The following is a 19,414-nucleotide window of genomic DNA, read 5'->3' as shown; positions in this document are numbered from 1 at the left end:
ATGAGTCATTTGGTTATACAGGCCTGTCTGATCTTTTTTCTGAATACTTTTCCTGGATTCTAGACATAGTTCACTCATTAATTGAGTCATGGTATTTTGGGAAAGTCATTTCTCTTTCTGAACCAGTTTCCTCGTGTGGAAAACTAATTATAGAATCAAAATCAGTTTTAGAAGCCACTTTGCTTATCTTACATAATCTCCAAGTTTCCTCTTTAGTGGAACAGAGAAGAGGGAACTGTCCATTCCTACGTGACACTTGACAAGTATATTTTGTGGGAATCGTTGTGAGATCATGAGATCAGCTATGAAAAAGTGCATTAAAGTCAACATCTCCACAGAACACGGTATCCCCATACAACACAGTATCCCTTTACAGCATGATGGCCCTTTACAACACAACATCTCTGTACAACACAGTATCCATCCATGGGATCTGCTATGGGACCCTGGCCAAGTCACTTCTCTCCAGATCTCAGTTCTCTTAACTGTAAGGCAGGAGACTGGACTGGATGACTCTGGGTCTCTGTCCATTTCTGCCATCCCCAGAGCCAGGATTCTTTGAGCCACTGGTGCCACAGAAGTTGAAATTCTGCTGAAGCTCTTGCTGATTTATCAGGAGACAGCTCCATCAGGAGCTCTCTCTTCCTCCCCTACTCTCTCCCTCCTCTTTGCCCTTCTTTTACCAGCTTTTTCCTGGTAAAAAAGCAGGAGTTTGGGGCTCAGGATTAGCAAGGATAAAGGTCGGGGGAGGGTAGGTGGAATCTAGAAAAATGGTATAGATGATCTTATTTGCAAAACAGAAAGAGAGACACAGATGTAGAGAACAAGCATATGGACACCAAGAGGAGGAAAGGAGGGTGATAACTGCATTGGGAGATTGAGACTAACACATATACACTACTGATGCTATGGATAAAATAGACAAACTAATAAGGTCCTACTGTACGGCACAGGGAACCCTCCTCAGTGCTCTTTGGTGACTTGGATGGGAAGGAAATCCAAAAGAGAAGGGATATATGTATACACAGGCCCGATTCACTTTGCTGTGCAGTGGAAACCAAAACAACACTGCAAAGTCACTTTACTCCAAAAAAATTAATTTTAAAAAAATGGTCGAGGGAAGGAGAAAAGATATTCTCAGAGGGAGCGAAGTTACGTATGTGGAGCTGGTCTTAGGGAATGTTTTCACATAAAAAATCAGCTTCCAGCTCTAAAACAGAGGGAGCTCAGCTTGGAGCTCTGTGATGACCTAAAGGGATGGGATGGTGGGGGGAGGCGAGGGAGGCTCAAGCAGGAGGTGATATATGTATAATCATGGCTGATGTGCAATGTTGTAGGACAGAAACCAACACAACATTGTAAAGCAATTTTCCTCCAACTAAAAAGTAAATCAAAACAATAAAATAAATGATGCAAAAAAAAAAGGCTTCTAAAGTGGAATCCAAAGCAGAAAATGGGATCTTGGACCACAGACCTGCACAGGTCAGGTTCCACGGGGAAGTCTAGCAACGCTCCCTAGTGTTGCTCTCAGGTTCTAATAGTGCAGGGAAAACGAGACTCGGTGGCGCAGCTGCACGGGAGGCTGCACGTCCCCATGTCCTGAAGGCAGGCCCTCGGCATTCCTGAGCAGGCCGTTTCTTGGTATCCTCATGAGGGAATCGGAAAGCTGACAGGCACAGCGTGGGGACTTGGTTCTCTGTCACCTGAGTGGCAGGCATGCTGCCTGGCATGTGACAGATAGACACCCCTTGTCACCGATACCTAGCAGAATCATGCCCCTGCCCCACTCCCATCAGAGAATGCTTTCCTGGGTATGTAACTACAACAAAGATGTTAATATTATCTGCTTTCCTGGTGTTGCTGTTTCATTAAATATTTTTAAAGTCACTTTTTTTAAAAAAAGATTATTTTTTAATGTGGACCATTTTTCAGTCTTTATTTGTTACAATACTGCTTCTATTTTGTGTTTTGGTTTTGTGGCCACAAGGCATGTGGAATCTTAGCTCCCTGACCAGGGATTGAACCTGTACCCCCTGCATTGGAAGGTGAGGTCTTAACTACTGGACCTCTAGGGAAGTCCCCAAAGTCACTCTTATATACAATAGGCCCTGGCATCGAATTACAGCTGGAACAAATGGTTCAGTACTGACTAGACTTAAATTCAAATGACTGTACCATTGAGATCCAATTGGTCTATTAAATAACCTCACAGAAAAGGCCAATGGATTCAGGTACCTAAAGAAAAATCTTGTCCTTTCCTCACCTTTTGAGTTTCCTGAGGCAACAAGTAGCTCAAAATCCATGACCTGGAAGAACACTAGGGCTTTCTAAAGCCACAGCCAGCAATTGATAATGCCTGCCCTGAAAAACACCCAGGCCAGGGCATGGAATGTTGAGGGTTTCATTGAGCAATTGTTCGTGGGTTGTAACAGGTCCACCCAAGCTTCCTGTGGAAAATTCTGGGCAGTAAGTGGTAGGTGTCTCTGTGGTTTGTGTGCACATGGTGAGCTTTCCCATCCAGGAGCAGCCAAGGGGAAGATGCCTTCCTTCTCCTGGCAGGAGGTGAGTCTTTCGTTTTTTTCAGTTGCTATTTTGGTTTCCAAATTGTGTGACTCTTTGCTCTGTGAGCGCCTAAAACACCAGCACTCCTGACCCTTGTCAGAGAGAACCTTAAGCCTTAAAGAACCACCCAAATTCCAGCAGACAGAAGTGTCACGCAGAGAAGATCCCTTTAAAAATATGCCCTCTGCACGTCCGTCTCTGCTGCCCCCACTTTAGCCTCCAACCAAAAAACAAAACAACACAACCAGCCTGAGTGATTAGCAAAGACACTGAGAGAAAAACAGCATTATGGGAAAGTTTGGGGGGAGAGAAATGTTGATAGAAGTATTTTGCTACAGAATTTGTTTCCACCAACATAATGAATTTTGTACTTGGAACAAGGAAGCTAGAAAAAAGTAGGTGATTGAAAGACAAGAAAGTAGAGGTATAAGGAAATGGTATTTTGAAGTAACTGGACACTTTGGGACATCACATTCTTCAGTTAATAGGAAACTAGAATCTCATAAAGATGAGCAGAGATGCCAAAACTACAGTTCAAAAGGAAAACCAACAAAGGAAAAGTGAGACACTTATTCCTCAACTGCTCTGAAATTTCAATAGGCTTTAAAACATTTCTTTGAAGCAGTTTAATGCCCTTACACCTACTTGTGTAATGAAATATTTAACTAATGTTTTTTGAGTATCTCTGGCATGTCAGACATTTTTCCCAACTCGATCATGATGTGTATAAGGACGTGAATATGCATATATTCCAAGATCCCACATCTTCCCACCAAGGACGACTCTGTTTGCTCTGCTCATGAGTAGGTCAGAGTCACATTGTTCATTTAGAAATAAATCAACAGGATACTTCATTTCAAAGGGTGGAGTGCTATGACTTTACAATGGTCCCCCATTGTGAGGCTCAGATGGGGATCAGGACTTTTCTCTGTTTGCCAAGGTAGCCTAGAAGCCTGGTTTAAAAGTTATTGTCCCCTCAGAGAACTAAGTGGTCTGTGAACAATTGTTTTCATCAAAGTTAACGACAGTAGAATCGTGGGGGTCCAAGGGATCTCCTTATATCAGGGAAATAACTAATTAAATAAAACCAAACAGAAAACTCAAACAAAAAATGCAGTCAACAACGTGAAAAGGCACTGCACTGAATGGGAGAAATTATTTGCAAATCATATATCTGCTAAGGGGTTAATATCAAAAATGTATATTTAAAAAACCCACACACAACTCAACAGGAGAAAACCAAACCAGTTTTACAAATGGGCTGCTGCTGCTGCTGCTGCTGCTAAATCGCTTCAGTTGTGTCTGACTCTGTGCGACCCCATAGATGGCAGCCCACCAGGCTCCTCCGTCCATGGGATTTTCCAGGCAAGAGTACTGGAGTGGGTTGCCATTTCCTTCTCCAATGCATGAAAGTGAAAGTGAAGTTGCTCAGTCATGTCCGACTCTCAGCGACCCCATGGACTGCAGCCCACCAGTCTCCTCCGTCATGGGATTTTCCAGGCAAGAGTACAGGAGTGGGTTGCCATTGCAGAGGATCTGAATATTTTCCCCCAAGACAGATGATCAACACACAAAGATGCTCAACATCATGGGTCATCAGGGAAACGCAAATCAAAACCACAGTGAGATATCACCTCACACACAAAATGACTATTACCAAAAGGACACGAAATTGTAAGAATTGTGGAGAGGGTGGAGAAAAGGGAACCCTTGTGCACTGTTGATGGGAATGTAAACTGTGCAGCCACTACAGAGAACAGAAAGAATTTTTCTCAAAAAATTAAAAATAGAACTATCATATGGTCCAGCAATTCCACTTCTAAATATTTATCTGAAGGAAATGAAAACACAGAAAGACATGCATTCACATGTTAACTGCAGCATTATTTATAATGGTCAAGGCATGGAAGCAACCTGAGCATCCACTGATGGATGAAAAAAGAAGATGGATGGATCTATATACTCACTGGAATACTACTCAGCCATAAAAAAGAATGCAATCTTGTCATTTGATTCCATACAGATGGACCTGGAGGCCATTATGCTAAGTGAAATAAGTCAGAGAAAGACAAATATGGTATGGTCTCACATGTGGAACCCCCCAAAAAAAATCAAAACAAAAACAAACTAAAGGCAGACTGTGGAAATGGACTTCGGCCACATGCTTCATTATCAGGAAAAACTAGTAAGTCAAGCAGAGTGGGCTAATAGCATTAAAAAGCTGATAGGTCTATATGATCTTATGTGACCACTGACACTTTGTATTGTCCTTGTTTGAATAGTTTCCCTCGTTGTTTCTCTGTTCTGTGTTATAGGGTAGACAGAAAGAGAAGAGACCTTTATGGCCCTTAAATGAACACCTCTTCATTCTCCACATGATGACCTCTGGGAGGAAGCCCATGCGTGGATGGTCCTAAGATGCTGCCCTCTTTCCCACCTGTACTTCACTGGCAAGATGGGATGTTTTCTTTGATCTCAGTGGGAAAAGTGAATAAAATTCGAAGTAAATAAAAAGGCTTTATTTTGCAACCAAATCAAAGCCCAAACAACTGAGACTCTTTCTTCAAAACTCTTCAAAACTACCATGATGGACAATGAAAGAGGGAATGCTGACCTCGGCTCGTCATGAACCAGACAGCCTTGCCTGTCACTGTTAAGACTGGGAGACGGCTCTTATATAAAAAGTGGCCCAAAAGTATCTTTAGAATACCACTTTTTATTTATCTAAGTAATAATAGTGCTCTGATGGGTTAAATGCAACTTCTAGACAAGCTCTTTACCCCCTCTTTGTTCAAGACACCCCCTTACCCTACTATACTGAAATCAAAGGGTTGTTCTCTGTAAGAAAGGGGTCTTTTTCAAACAGGAATCATGAAACAGCTATGTTTTTCCATTTTTGATTGAGAACGTGAATCCCCCCAGCTCTACTACTAACTAGCTCTGTTGTGGCCAAGAGCAAGTCACCTTAAGCCTCAGATTCTTCATCAGCTCACAGAGGAGGCTGGAGTTAGATTCTGACAGCCCCTTCTGGCCTAAAAAGCCAGTGATTTTTATATCCACAGTAATTAATAGCAATGTACAACTTAGAACCCACATTTTAAAACATAACTACTGGAAAAACAAATAACCCATTTTAAAAATAGATAAAGGATCTGAAGAGACACGTCACATGCCAGTTAGCAGATGAAAAGATGCTGGAATCCATGAGGAAAATGCAAATCAAAACCACAGTGAAGTACCAATTTCACACCCACTTGGATGCTTCAATTAGAAAAAAAAAATAGTAAGAAGTGTTGATCAAGATATGGAGGAATAAGAGCCCTTGTATATTGCTGGTAGGATTATAAAGTAATACAATCATGTTGGAAAACACACAGCAGTTCCTTAAAAGGTGAAACGTAAGTTAAACCTATGACCCAGCAATTCCACTCTTAGGTATCTACCCAAGAACTAAAAACATACGTCCACATAAACACTTGTGAACAGATATCCATAGCAGCATTATTTCTAATATCCAAAAAAGTGGAAACAACCCCAATGGTGGATAGATAAATTAAATGCAGTCAATCCATACAATGAAACCTTATTTGGCAATAAAAAGAAACAAAGTACAGAGACATGCTACAACATAAATGACCCTAGAAAATGTGGTGCTGGTTCACACAGAGCAAAGGCCTGGTGGGGACGCAGTGAGAAGGCGGCCATCTACAAGGCATGCAGAGAGGTCTCAGGAGAAACCAAAACTGATGGCACCTTGAGTTTAGACGTCCAGCTTCCAGAACCATGAGGAAATCAATTCTCTTGTTTAAAAACCAAAACCACTATACTAAGTAAAAGAAGCCGGTTATGAATGGCCACATATTGTTTGACTCCACGTACATCGCACGTCCAGAACAGGCAAATCCATAAAGACAGAAGGCGGGTGTCAGGCTGGGGGAGAAAGGAACAGGAGTGACTACCATGGGAGCTTCTTTCTGGGGTGAAAACATTCTAACATTAGACAGTGATAATGGTCGTTCAACTCTGTGAATATACTAAAAAAATCACTGACTTACAATTTACAATGGTTTGTTTTATGGTATGTGAATTTTATCTCACTAAAGCCACTGGTCATAGCAAACACCCTCTTCCAACAATACAAAAGAAGACCACACAGGGACGTCACCAGATGGTCAACACCGAAATCAGATTGATTATATTCTTTGCAGCCAAAGATGGAGAAGCTCTATACAGTCAACAAAAACAAGACCAGGAACTGAATGTGGCTCAGATCATGAACTCCTTATTGCCAAATTCAGACTCAAATTGAAGAAAGTAGGGAAAACTGCTAGACCATTCAGGTATGACCTAAATCAAATCCCTTATGATTATACAGTGGAAGTGAGAAATAGATTTAAGGGCCTAGATCTGATAGAGTGCCTGATGAACTATGGATGGAGGTTGGTGACATAGTACAGGAGATAGGGATCAAGACCATCCCCATGGAAAAGAAATGCAAAAAAGCAAAATGGCTGTCTGGCGAGGCCTTACAAATAGCTGTGAAAAGAAGAGAAGCAAAAAACAAAGGAGAAAAGGAAAGATACAAGCATCTGAATGCAGAGTTCCAAAGAATAGCAAGAAAAGATAAGAAAGCCTTCCTCAGCAATCAATGCAAAGAAATAGAGGAAAAGAACAGAATGGGAAAGACTAGTGATCTCTTCAAGAAAATCAGAGACACCAAGGGAAATTTTCATGCAAAGATGGGCTCGATAAAGGACAGAAATGGTAGGGACCTAACAGAAGCAGAAGATATTAAGGAGAGGCGGCAAGAATACACAGAAGAACTGTACAAAAAAGATCTTCATGACCCAGATAATCACGATGGTGTGATCACTCAACTAGAGCCAGACATCCTGGAATGTGAAGTCAAGTGGGCCTTAGAAAGCATCACTACGAACAAAGCTAGTGGAGGTGATGGCATTCCAGTTGAGCTATTTCAAATCCTGAAAGATGATGCTGTGAAAGTGCTGCACTCAATATGCCAGCAAATTTGGAAAACTCAGCAGTGGCCACAGGACTGGAAAAGGTCAGTTTTCATTCCAATCCCAAAGAAAGGCAATGCAAAAGAAGGCTCAAACTACCGCACAATTGCACTCATCTCACATGCTAGTAAAGTAATGCTCAAAATTCTCCAAGCCAGGCTTCAATACATGAACCGTGAACTTCCTGATGTTCAAGCTGGTTTTAAAAAAGGCAGAAGAACCAGAGATCAGATTGCCAACATCTGCTGGATCATGGAAAAAGCAAGAGAGTTCCAGAAAAATATCTATTTCTGCTTTATTGACTATGCCAAAGCCTTTGACTGTGTGGATCACAATCAACTGTGGAAAGTTCTGAGAGAGATGAGAATACCAGACCACCTGACCTGCCTCTTGAGAAATCTGTATGCAGGTCAGGCAGCAACAGTTAGAACCAGACATGGAACAACAGATTGCTTCCAAATAGGAAAAGGAGTACGTCAAGGCTGTATATTGCCACCCTGCTTATTTAACTTATATGCAAAGTACATCATGAGAAACGCTGGGCTGGAAGAAGCACAAGTTGGAATCAAGATTGCCAGGAGAAATATCAGTAACCTCAGATATGCAGATGACACCACCCTTATGGCAGAAAGTGAAGAGGAACTAAAAAGCCTCTTGATGAAAGTGAAAGAGGAGAGTGAAAAAGTTGTCTTAAAGCTCAACATTCAGAAAACGAAGATCATGGCATCTGGTCCCATCACTTCATGGGAAATAGATGAGGAAACAGTGGAAACAGTGTCAGACTTTATTATTTTGGGCTCCAAAATCACTGCAGATGGTGACTGCAGCCATGAAAGTAAAAGACGCTTACTCCTTGGAAGAAAAGTTATGACCAACCTAGATAGCATATTCAAAAGCAGAGATAGTACTTTGCCAACAAAGGTCCATCTAGTCAAGGCTATGGTTCTTCCAGTGGTCATGTATGGATGTGAGAGTTGGACTGTGAAGAAAGCTGAGTGCCGAAGAACTGATGCTTTTGAACTGTGGTGTTGGAGAAGACTCTTGAGAGTCCATTGGACTGCACGGAGATCCAACCAGCCCATTCTAAAGGAGATCAGCCCTGGGATTTCTTTGGAGGGAATGATGCTGAAGCTGAAACTCCAGTACTTTGGCCACCTCATGGGAAGAGTTGACTCATTGGAAAAGACTCTGATGCTGGGAGGGATTGGGGGCAGGAGGAGAAGGGGACGACAGAGGATAAGATGGCTGGATGGCATCACTGACTCGATGGACGGGAGTTTGAGTGAACTCCGGGAGTTGGTGATGGACAGGGAGGCCTGGCGTGTTGCGATTCATGGGGTCGCAAAGAGTTGGACACGATTGAGCAACTGAACTGAACTGAACTGAAAGCCACTTTTGAATAACTGTGGTGGTGGAGAAGATTCTTGAGAGTTTCTCAGACTGCAAGATCAAACGAGTCAATCCTAAAGGAAATCAACCCTGAATGTTCATTGGAAAGACTGATGCTGAAGCTGAAACTCCAATACTCTGGCCACTTGATGTGAAGACCCGACTCACTGGAAAAGACCCTGTTGCTGGGAAAGACTGAAGGCAAAAGAAGAGAGGGGCAGAGGATGAGATGGTTAGCACCACTGATTCAATGGACACAAACCTGAGCAAACTCCAGGAGATAGAGAAGGACAGGGAAGCCTGGCGTGCTGCAGTCCATGGGGTCGCAAAGAGGCAGACATGGCTTAGCAAATAAACGGCAACAACAACAAAAACAAAGCTTATGACTGAAATAATCACAGAGTTATGTTGAACATTGTGCTATTTTGAACTTTTTTGCTACATATAACCTCATCAGAGTTAAATTTTGAACTTTTGTTTCTCCAACTTACAGCTTCAGAAGGCTAATTTTAGAAAAACAATTTTCCTTCTTGTTCAGTAACATCATTACTTATGTATTAGAAGATTTACAAACATACAGCAAAAAGCACATTGTTTCCCCAAATTACAATTCTTTAATTTTAAAATTGTTTCAAATTATATATGGAATTTTAACTATTTAAATTGGAATTTTAACAAATTGAGTCACACAGAAAATTATGTCACTAGAGCTCTTGGAAGAAATCTACTGGTATTTCCTTTTATAGTAAAATGACTGATTTCTAATGTATTTGCTTTTAATGCAAAGCTTCGTATATCAGGTTCATTTCAAATGAGATGCATCTGTCTTTGATTCTGCATACCACATTTTCAATAGTACATAATCCTATGTGATAAATGACCTCTTTATCTAAATATGAATCTCCAAGTATCATGTTTCTAAAATTTGATGTTAAGATCACGAGCCTTTACCAAGGTTGTATGAGGTTAATTAAACATAATTCATAATAAAAGAAGACTTTCTTTCCTCAAGATGTAGCTTATTAAAAGCTTAAGTCTCATAGACTAAATCTCAGAATCTTTTTGGTTGGTGGCAGGGGTGGGAAAAAGGTGAAGAATGCAGCTGCAAATGAACCAAAATTTCCAGAAACTTCCAAAACTTTTGTTTGAGATGCTAATGCCTACAGGGCTCTAATAATTATTTTAAAAGTTAACTCTTGGTCTTAATTTCTTAACACCTCTATTAAAGTATTTGCCAGATAATACGAGGAGTCCTTTCAAACTGATCACACTAGTCAGAATGACTCTTAAAGATTACACCACCGGGGTAGCAGACAGGTACACACACTACCGGAGGCCATCCTAAAGTACGTTGTTCTGTCACCTCTAGCATGATGGGGAAAGACCAGAGGGCTTCCGTTCTATCTACCTAGAGACTACATCAAAATGGGAATGGCATGGGAATTTGTACAACAGCAGCGTAACTCAAGTGAGTCCCACAGTGAGAAGCAATATTGGTTTTTAAAATGTTCTTTTTTTCCCCAAATCAACTGGCCTTAAATCAAGGAAGGATCTAAAGAAATGAAAGGATGTTTATGAAAGTGTGTGTACACATGCAGAGCCATCTGCATGTATGCACACGCCTTTCTCTCTGGGAAGTTTGTGTTAGGGGCGGTGGGAGGTTGGTGTAGAAATGAGAGGGGTCATGGTCTGCGTAGCTACTGCACCTTCAGTCTTAGGCACATAGAACTCCTTTCATGCCGGGAGTCAGAAACTGACATGTGCTCAGCAATAGCCAAAGCTCTGACTCACTGCTGACTAATCCCTGGCGGAGATAAAACTGTGACTTTTAGATGGACAAATACAGGATATTTTAGATTACAGTAACTGTGTTATTGATCTTCCGGGTCCACCAAACGATGGAATAGTTAGAGAGCTGCTTCCAGCAATGATACACCTAATTTGTAGAAAGTTGGTAATCCCAGAGACTATTTTCTTTGCTTCCAGCAATGATATACCTAATTTGTAGAAAGTTGGTAATCCCAGAGACTATTTGCTTTTTCATCTTTACATGAAACTATTTTATCACAGGGACCAACAAAAAAGAAATCACTGGCTTCTTGCTTTAGAGTTTCTGCTACCCAATTTTATCCCTAGAGCATCAGATTTGAAATATAAATGATCTGATCTCCATGCCTTAATAGGAAATCTAAAAGTCATTTCTATAGCATTTATGTCTTGAATTCAAGTGTAAAAAAATACAAGTGAAAAAAATCATTTCATTTCAGTGGTGAGCACTGACACAACCTTATACAGATGTTTATTTGAATAATTTGTTTTAAAGCTCTCTTACAATTTAGGTTTTTAATTATCAGTCAACAAAACCCATAAATAGCCTTCCAGCCCAAGGCACAAAGCACCCCATAGTATTAGCCCCTGAGGTGGCCAAGGTCTTCATTCCATCCAAGCACAGCTGACGGACTTTACTCATTTTTCCTTAAACTCTATAAACGTTATTGAAAAGAAAAAAATTCTGCGTGATTTGAGACGTTTACCCAAAGTCCTCCACTGACATGGACATTCCTACCGTCAGTGTTTACGAGGGGCACGTCTTCGGGGGTTCCTCTCTGAGCTTTTTACTTGACACTGGCTTCTCAGAGGGTCACGGTTTAACAGGGCGCGTTCATTTATCATAGGGCCTGTCACCGGCCACCATCAGGAGTCTACCCTCCCCGTGACCTGTACCCAGGCCAGGCTCCTTTTCATGTGACATCACAGTTAATGAAGGTTGGTCAGTGAGAAATCTCCTGCCAGCCGAGGAGTTACCTTTCTTCCCCTGAAACGCTCTCCCACACCGATGTCCGTTCATCGAGTGAGCCCACACACTACCTCCCCAGAGTTGTCTAACGAGAGGTCACTTCCATTTACCATTCGACGTCATGGGAGTTATCTGAGAGGCCTGGAGCAAGGGTCAAGATCTGGTGGACGGGGCACGAGACACAGCTCGCAAAGCACTCAGAGAAGATAGTAGGCTTTCCTCTGCTTGCACAGAAGGAGAGGAACACAACCACTGCTCTTAACACCCTGAACATGCAGAGAGGAAGGTTTAGGGGGAGGGCTCAGTACAGCTGTTGCTCTACCAGCAGCTGGAAACACATAGAAAGCAGACAGCCTGGCAGCCTCTGCTCGTACCCAATGTCGCTGTTCAGAGACTGGGAAAACTGGCGATGACACCTCTCACAAAATGTGCTTATAATCACCAGTCATATTATGCTATTATTCAGGTCGATTTACAAGTTATTTCAGGCCAGACTATATTAATTTTCAGGTTATAAACTCCTGAAAAACAGACTGCTCATTAGAGGTGCAATTTCTTTTTTTTTTATGTATTAATTCTTAATTGGAGGATAACTGCTTTACCACATTGAGGTGGTCTCTGCCATTCATCAACATGAATCAGCTATAGGTATATATATGTCCTCTGCCTTTTGAGCCTCCCTCCCATCCCATCCCACCCATCTAGGTTGTCACACAGCACCTGTCTGAACTGTCATACAGCATGTTCCCATCAGCTGTTTTGCATATGGTGCAAATGTTTCCACGCTACTCTCTCCATTCATCCCGCCCTCTCCTCCTCTGTGTCCACAAGTCTGTTCTGTTTGCATCTCCACTACTGCCCTGCAAACGGGTTCATCAGCACCATCTTTCTAGATTCCATACATACGTGTTAATACATGGTATTTGTTTTTCTCTGACTCTACTCTGTACAATACGCTCTAGGTCCATCCACTTCATTCAAACTGACTCAAATGTGTTCTTCTTTATGGCTGAGTAATATTCCATTATATATGGACCATAATTCGATAAACATTCATGTAATGCACAAACACTTGGCTTACTGGAAACAACCAAGATTTTCCTGTTGTTCATCTGTCATCAATTGGTGGATCCTGGAGCACAGGGAGCAAGTTGCATCACTAGGCATAGTTATCATTTTAATAAAAGGCCCTAATATTAGCCTTCTAACCTCTGAATGGTTTAGGATAACAAGTTTCAGTTCAGCTAAAGGTATCCTCCATATTACTCTTTTTAAACAAACAATTACTAGTCTGCGAGCACAGGACAGTATGTACACAACCCACAATGTAAGATCTAGACTCTTCCCTATTCCATGTGGCATTGGGACTATGCTTTGGTCTACCATCAAATGTTTTACCAAATACTCTGTGTGCATTACTGTCCAGTGCCAAAGTTCTGGGCATCTATGGCGGCAATGGCACCAGGGCCCCTGAATTCAAGGGCATATTATTTACATGGATCCCTCTGGGTTGCTTTAGAAAGGAAAGAATCACAGAGAAGATCTGGGAAATATTTTACTGATTCAATACAGGAGTTTGCCACAGAATGGCTAAAGTTTAAGGACGGGAATTAGAACTTTAAATTTTAGTTGAGCTATTGTGTATAACCTATATTATGTAACACTATAATCCTCAGGTTCATACACAGATCTTTCTGGAAAAAACAGAACATATCATGGAGTGCTGCTGCTGCTGCTTAGTCGCTCAGTCGTGTCTGACTCCTTGCAACCCCATGGACTCAGCCTGCCAGGCCCCTCTGTCCATGGGGATTCTCCAGGCCAGAATACTGGGGTGGGTTGTCATGCCCTCCTTCAGGGGATCTTCTTGACCCCTGGGTCGAGATTGATCCCAGGTCTCCCGCATTGTAGGCGGATTCTTTACCAGCTGAGCCACGGGGGAAGCCTAAGAATACTGGAGTGGGTAGCCTATCCCTTCTCCAGGGGAACTTCCAAATGCAGGAATTGAACCGGGGTCTCCCACATGGCAGGTGGATTCTTTACCAGCTGAGCTACCAGGGAAGCTAAAGAATGCTACTAACTATAAAAAATATGTGTCATGCTGAAGTTTTAACTTCAAATCCAAAATGATGCCTTAAAATTTTTGTATCATATGGACTTCCCTGGTGGTCCAGTGGCTAAGACTCTGTGTCCCCAATGCAGGGGGCCTGGGTTTGATCCCTGGTCAGGGAACTAGATCTCACATACCACAACTAAGAATGTGACTGCGATCACTAAAAGAGCCCAGTGCTACAACAAAGACCCTGTGAATCTTAACTAAGACCTGGTGCAGCCAAATAATTTTTTTTAATTACATCATAAAATGAAGAAAGCATAGCAGGCAGGCAAGTGTATACTTTAACTCTAGCTGAGAAAGCAGAAAATGCTGTTATCCCTAACTCAAAGTTTGACATACCACCACTTGTTTTTCATATAAAAACGGGAGAAATAAAATGAGATTGGAAGGCTGAATGTGATAAAATCCTCATGTTAATTTCAAGCTTATTCCGATTGTTTCTCAAGTCTAAACTACACAAAACACATTTTTTCTGGAGTTCTTTGGATTGTCTATAAAGGAAGTGTTTTATAAATTCACTCACTAAGAGAAAAGTTGAGAGATCTCTGTCTTTGTTACCAATAACATATACAAACCCTGTGACCCTTGAGATTTAAATGGCCAAGAGTGTGCAATAAAGTTATCCATCATAGGGGAATGGAGGTTTTGAAAGCTGTTAGCATACTTTCTAAGGCTCATTAAACACTGTCCTTGACTATTGTGTTTGTTGTCAAAATCAGTTTCCTTCTAAATTAAACAATTTGGAATACAATTGCTTTTCATTACACATATTTTAGAGATTAATCCTGCATAGACAATGTGATGGGTGCATTGACTGAACAGTTCTTTTCAATTCTGCTTTTATTTTCATGTTTTCTTACGACTCAATTTACATAGTAAGTATGGGTAATAGCTGGCCTTCCTAAGATTTTACAAACTTCAAAAAAATTCTTTATCTCAGATGGAATTAATGTTATACAAGTTTTGCTGATAGCCAAGCTTCTGGAAGGAAAAGGAACCAATTAAAAGCAGTATGCTGCCACTGGAATTATCTCGATTTTAAAAGAAATAATTGACTGAAGGCTTTTCACTCCAATGTGTGGTATTAGAGTCTTCCTTACAAATATCCATGAAAGATCATGTATACTATCATGTAAGAATTGAATCGCCAGTCCATGTCGGACACAGGATACAGCATGCTTGGGGTTGGTGCATGGGATGACCCACTGAGATGTTATGGGGAGGGAGGTGGGAGGGGGGTTCATGTTTGGGAACGCATGTAAGAATTAAAGATTTTAAAATTTAAAAAAAAAATGTTTAAATAAAAAAAATTAAAAATAAAATAAAATAAAATAAAAACAGAAAAAAATAAAAAATAAAAATAAAGTGATTTGCATCCAAAACCTGAAGAAAATTGGTTTTCATTCTTGGGGCATTTTTACTCATACAATTGCACTAGTTGGTTAGAATCTACATCTTTACGATCATCCAAGATATCACACACCTGATGGAAAAAAAAATAAAACCAAACACCAATTTCTACTGTCAGTTGGCCATTGACCTAACAGGCTTTAAGTGCATATGCGTTTGGTGCTCAGTGTGTCCAACTCTGCAACCTCATGAACTGTAGCCCCACCAGGCTCCTCTGTCCATAGAATTCTCCAGGCAAGAATACTGGAGTGGGTTTCCATGCCCTCCTCCAGGGGATCTTCCCAACCCAGGGACTGAACCCTCATCTCTTGCATCTCCTGCACTGGCAGGTTGGATTCTTTGCCACTGTGCCAACAGGCTTTACAGTAACTTATGAATCAGCTCATTCTGAAGGACAAGACCAAAACCAAGAAGCAGAAGTTACATGAAACCAAAACTGTCCCCACAAAGTGAAACCACCAGCCAGGAGATGAAACTGATGCAGCAGGTTAAGGGTTAAGGGTCAGACTCCCATCCACGATTCCAGGAAGCTGGCGATGCATCACCCTCATTCATGTCCTCTTCTCATCCCTTTTACAGTCAGCCAACCCTGGTTTTTCCCCTACTTCTATCCCCAGACACCCCCTTCCTCTCACCCCAGCGTCTTGAGGCTCCCTCTGCTCTGCAACCTCAGTGTCATTCTTCCACTGAATATTTCTAACATGTTCTACTTGCATTCCAGTCCCCTATGATGAAAAGGCATCTTTTTTGGTTTTAGTTCTAGAAGGTCCGATACATCTTCACAGAATTCAACATTCAAAAAACTAAGATCATGGCCATCTGGTCCCATCACTTCATGGCAAATAGATGCAGAAACAATAGAAACTGTGGCAGACTTTAATTTTCCTGGGCTCCAAAATCACTGCGGACGGTGACTGCTGCCATGGAATTGAAAGATGCTTGCTCTTTGGAAGAAAAGCTATGGCAAACCTAGCATATTAAAAAGCAGAGACATTGCTTTGTCAACAAAGATCTGTATAGTCAAAGTGACGGTTTTTCTAGCAGTCATGTATGGATATGAGATCTGAACCGTAAAGAAGGCTGAGCACTGAAGAACTGATGCTTTCAAACTGGTGTTGGAGAAGACTCTTGAGAGTCCCTTGGACAACAAGGAGATCAAACCAGTCAATCCTAAAGGAAACCAACCTGCGAAGAGCCAACTTAGTAGAAAAGACCCTGATGCTGGGAAAGACTGAAGGCAGGAGGAGAAGGGGATGACAGAGGACGAGATGGTTGGATGGGATCATCAACTCAATGGACACGAGTTTGAGCAAGCTCTGGGAGATGGTGAAGGATAGGGAAGTCCACGGGGTTGCAAAGAGTCAGACACGACTGAGCGACTGAAAACCAGCAACATACCCTAAGAGAAGGATACAGTAAAAATAAGACAAACAAGATCACTTCTTTAAAGGGCTTATAACTTAGGGTGGATAACAGATAACTAAGCATATATGGATGCATATAATTTTGTACTTATAGTTTTTTTACAAATGTAAAATTACATTATCTTAGTGGATGATTAGAGGGAAGTGTACCAGAGTCGGGGGAGGGCATCGAATCCTGGGAGTGAACGACTCTCTCAGAAGAATGATGTTGAAGCGAAGACCAGAAGAATTAGTGCGTATTTGCTGAAGCAAACACCAGGGTCTCTTTCTCTCTCTCCTCCAAATCTGCAAACCCTCTGAAACTCATCTTTACTTTGCATACAATTGTTTTCTTTTATCAACCACTCTTAATTCTCTTGCTTCTAAAGCTCTGCTTTCCTTGATCTCTTTGCTGAGAAGAGAGAAACTATTGTCTCTTTCCAATGCCCTGGTTTAGGCTTTTTTTTTTTTTTTTAAAGTCTGGGGTCTACTTGACTTCATTTGCTACTGTGGGAAAAAAGGCACAAGTGAACATTCACTGGAAGATATGCCTAGGTCACATTGTGCTTTTTGAAATCATGGAGGAGACATGGGATGGGATGGATGCTAAACAAGGGGAATAAAAGAAAATGACTGGATATGACCAGTTTGTTGTTGTTCAGTTGCTCAGTTCTGTCTGACTCTGGGACTCCACAGCCTGCAGCATGCCAGGCTTCCCTGTCGTTCACTGTCTCTGGGAGTCTGCTCAAACTTACATCCATAGAATCAGTGATGCCATCCAACCATCTCATCCTCTGCCACCCACTTCTCCTCCTGGATCAGTTTGGCCAGGACTTAACTCGTCCCTCCTCATCTCTTTTCCTAGCCTACAACATGGATGATCCAGAGCCATGGCGAAATGGTTTTCAACACAAATGTTCTTATCCAAGATGGCAAAAACAATGGCAGCAATCATAGCATCACCTTTATGCTCAGACTGCACTGATGTACCTACAAATTAAGGTTCCCAATCGACTGTCTTCTGTGCTGTTTGGGAAGCCTGACCAGCTAAGATTCACAGCTGTGAAGATGAAGCAGAAACCAGCAGCTCTTCTTGAAGAGCTTTCAGCGCTGAATGGCCCTTTAGGACATGAGTCACTGAGAAATGGATTAGGTGAACACCACCACGTGTTCAAGACTATCTAAGTCAACAAACAGAGATCATCTCAAAGCTAGGTGCCTTTTGTTTTTAAAGGACACGTTTTTGAGTACAGAGAGTCACGAATTCTTCACTAACATAAGTGAGTCATTTCAGTAAAATTCAGTTCACGTCACAAAATGACACACTTACTCAAGGGTCAACACACAGTACAATAAATACAACCATGTTCCCTTCTTGAAATAAAATATAATGGGTTAGTTGACTATAATTGCTTAAGCAGATTTTAAGCGAGTATATTAAAAATGCTCTAAAATAAGAGTCCTCCATGCATGCCAAATTCACACTGGAGGTTGAACATGGACCTCAGATGATGACTGGCAGTGAAACAGACATCAGGAGAATTAAATTCAATATGGTCCGTGCTTTCCTTTGTGAAACTAGAGCAGAAGAGATAGTGTTCCAAGACACTGTCAGAAAACACGTTTCTTTAAAGAAATTTTCCCTCCCAAGTTTGGACTTACTCTTCCAAAATGGTGAGTGAATTACTCCAGCTAAGCAATCCCGTGCCATCTGCTTGCCATAAAGCACACTAAAAATCAACAATTCTGTTTCTACTCTTTAGAATTTTACTACTCCTCTCTACATGGATACAGAACCACTACATTTAATATCCAGACCAAAAGGACTAAAGTAGAAATTCTTGAAAATTAGCTTGCATAGGAGTTTCCTGTATTTCAAAGTGGCTTTGTGTGGCAAATGCTGGACTTAATGTATTTTTCACTTACCAGCTTTGAGAACAGGAAATGAGATAAGGAAGTGAGTGGTAGAACCACCTCTAATCTATACCCCAACAATATGTGTCAAATATTCCTTCACTGCAAAAAGTTGTAGGTACACAAATTCCATTCTAGGGCAATACAATTACTCAGTTCCCATACTTCCCCCCTCACTTCTCTAGTTCTAGCAGAATTCCCTATGGAGAAGATTTCAAAGCTATAAAACTTTCCAAATAACAACAGAGAACAAAAATCTGATCTAGCCAGAAACCATAAGTGGAAAAGAGAGTTGGAGTTTTCCAGAAAGAAAACAATACCATTAATCACAGATGAAATCCTATAACGCTAGTTTACATTGCCTTTTAAGATGGTTTGTTTGCAATCCCCTCCAATATATGGCTGCCTCTCTGTCTGTTTACATATATTTTCAGTTTCTCTAATGCCAACTTAGAAAAAGAAAATCATCATAAAAATCCAACAGTATATAGGTCCTCCTCCTTACAACTTTCATCCAAGCCATGCAGTCTTTTGATCACACTTTCTACCGTCTCCTTGGAACAAGAGATAAAACTCCTCTCTAGATGGCAGAATGGGATTTTTTTTTTTTTCTCCTCAGATTAGAGTAAACATGCTCATATTCTGGTATCAAATATATCCCTCTCAGTGTGGAGAAAGGGAATTCTCCTACACTATTTGGTGGGAAAGTGAGTTGGTGCAGCCACCAAGGAAAAAAGTGTCGGGGTTCCTCAGAAACTAAAAATAGAGTTGCCATGTGATCCAACAATCCCACTCCTGGGCACAT

The 19,414-nt window shown here is 41.3% G+C and overlaps 1 protein-coding gene across 1 annotated transcript in view; it reads right to left on the bottom strand.

The window, feature by feature from the left end:
* The window catches only part of FLT1 (fms related receptor tyrosine kinase 1), a 206,570-nt gene that overhangs the window by 173,390 nt on the left and 13,766 nt on the right, over window positions 1-19,414 (bottom strand). The gene's annotated exons all lie outside the window — the stretch shown is intronic.

The sequence above is a fragment of the Capricornis sumatraensis genome, chromosome 12 (genome assembly GCF_032405125.1).
Source record: "Capricornis sumatraensis isolate serow.1 chromosome 12, serow.2, whole genome shotgun sequence".
In the NCBI taxonomy this organism is placed as follows: domain Eukaryota; kingdom Metazoa; phylum Chordata; class Mammalia; order Artiodactyla; family Bovidae; genus Capricornis; species Capricornis sumatraensis.
This window is presented reverse-complemented; position numbering and strand designations above follow the sequence as displayed.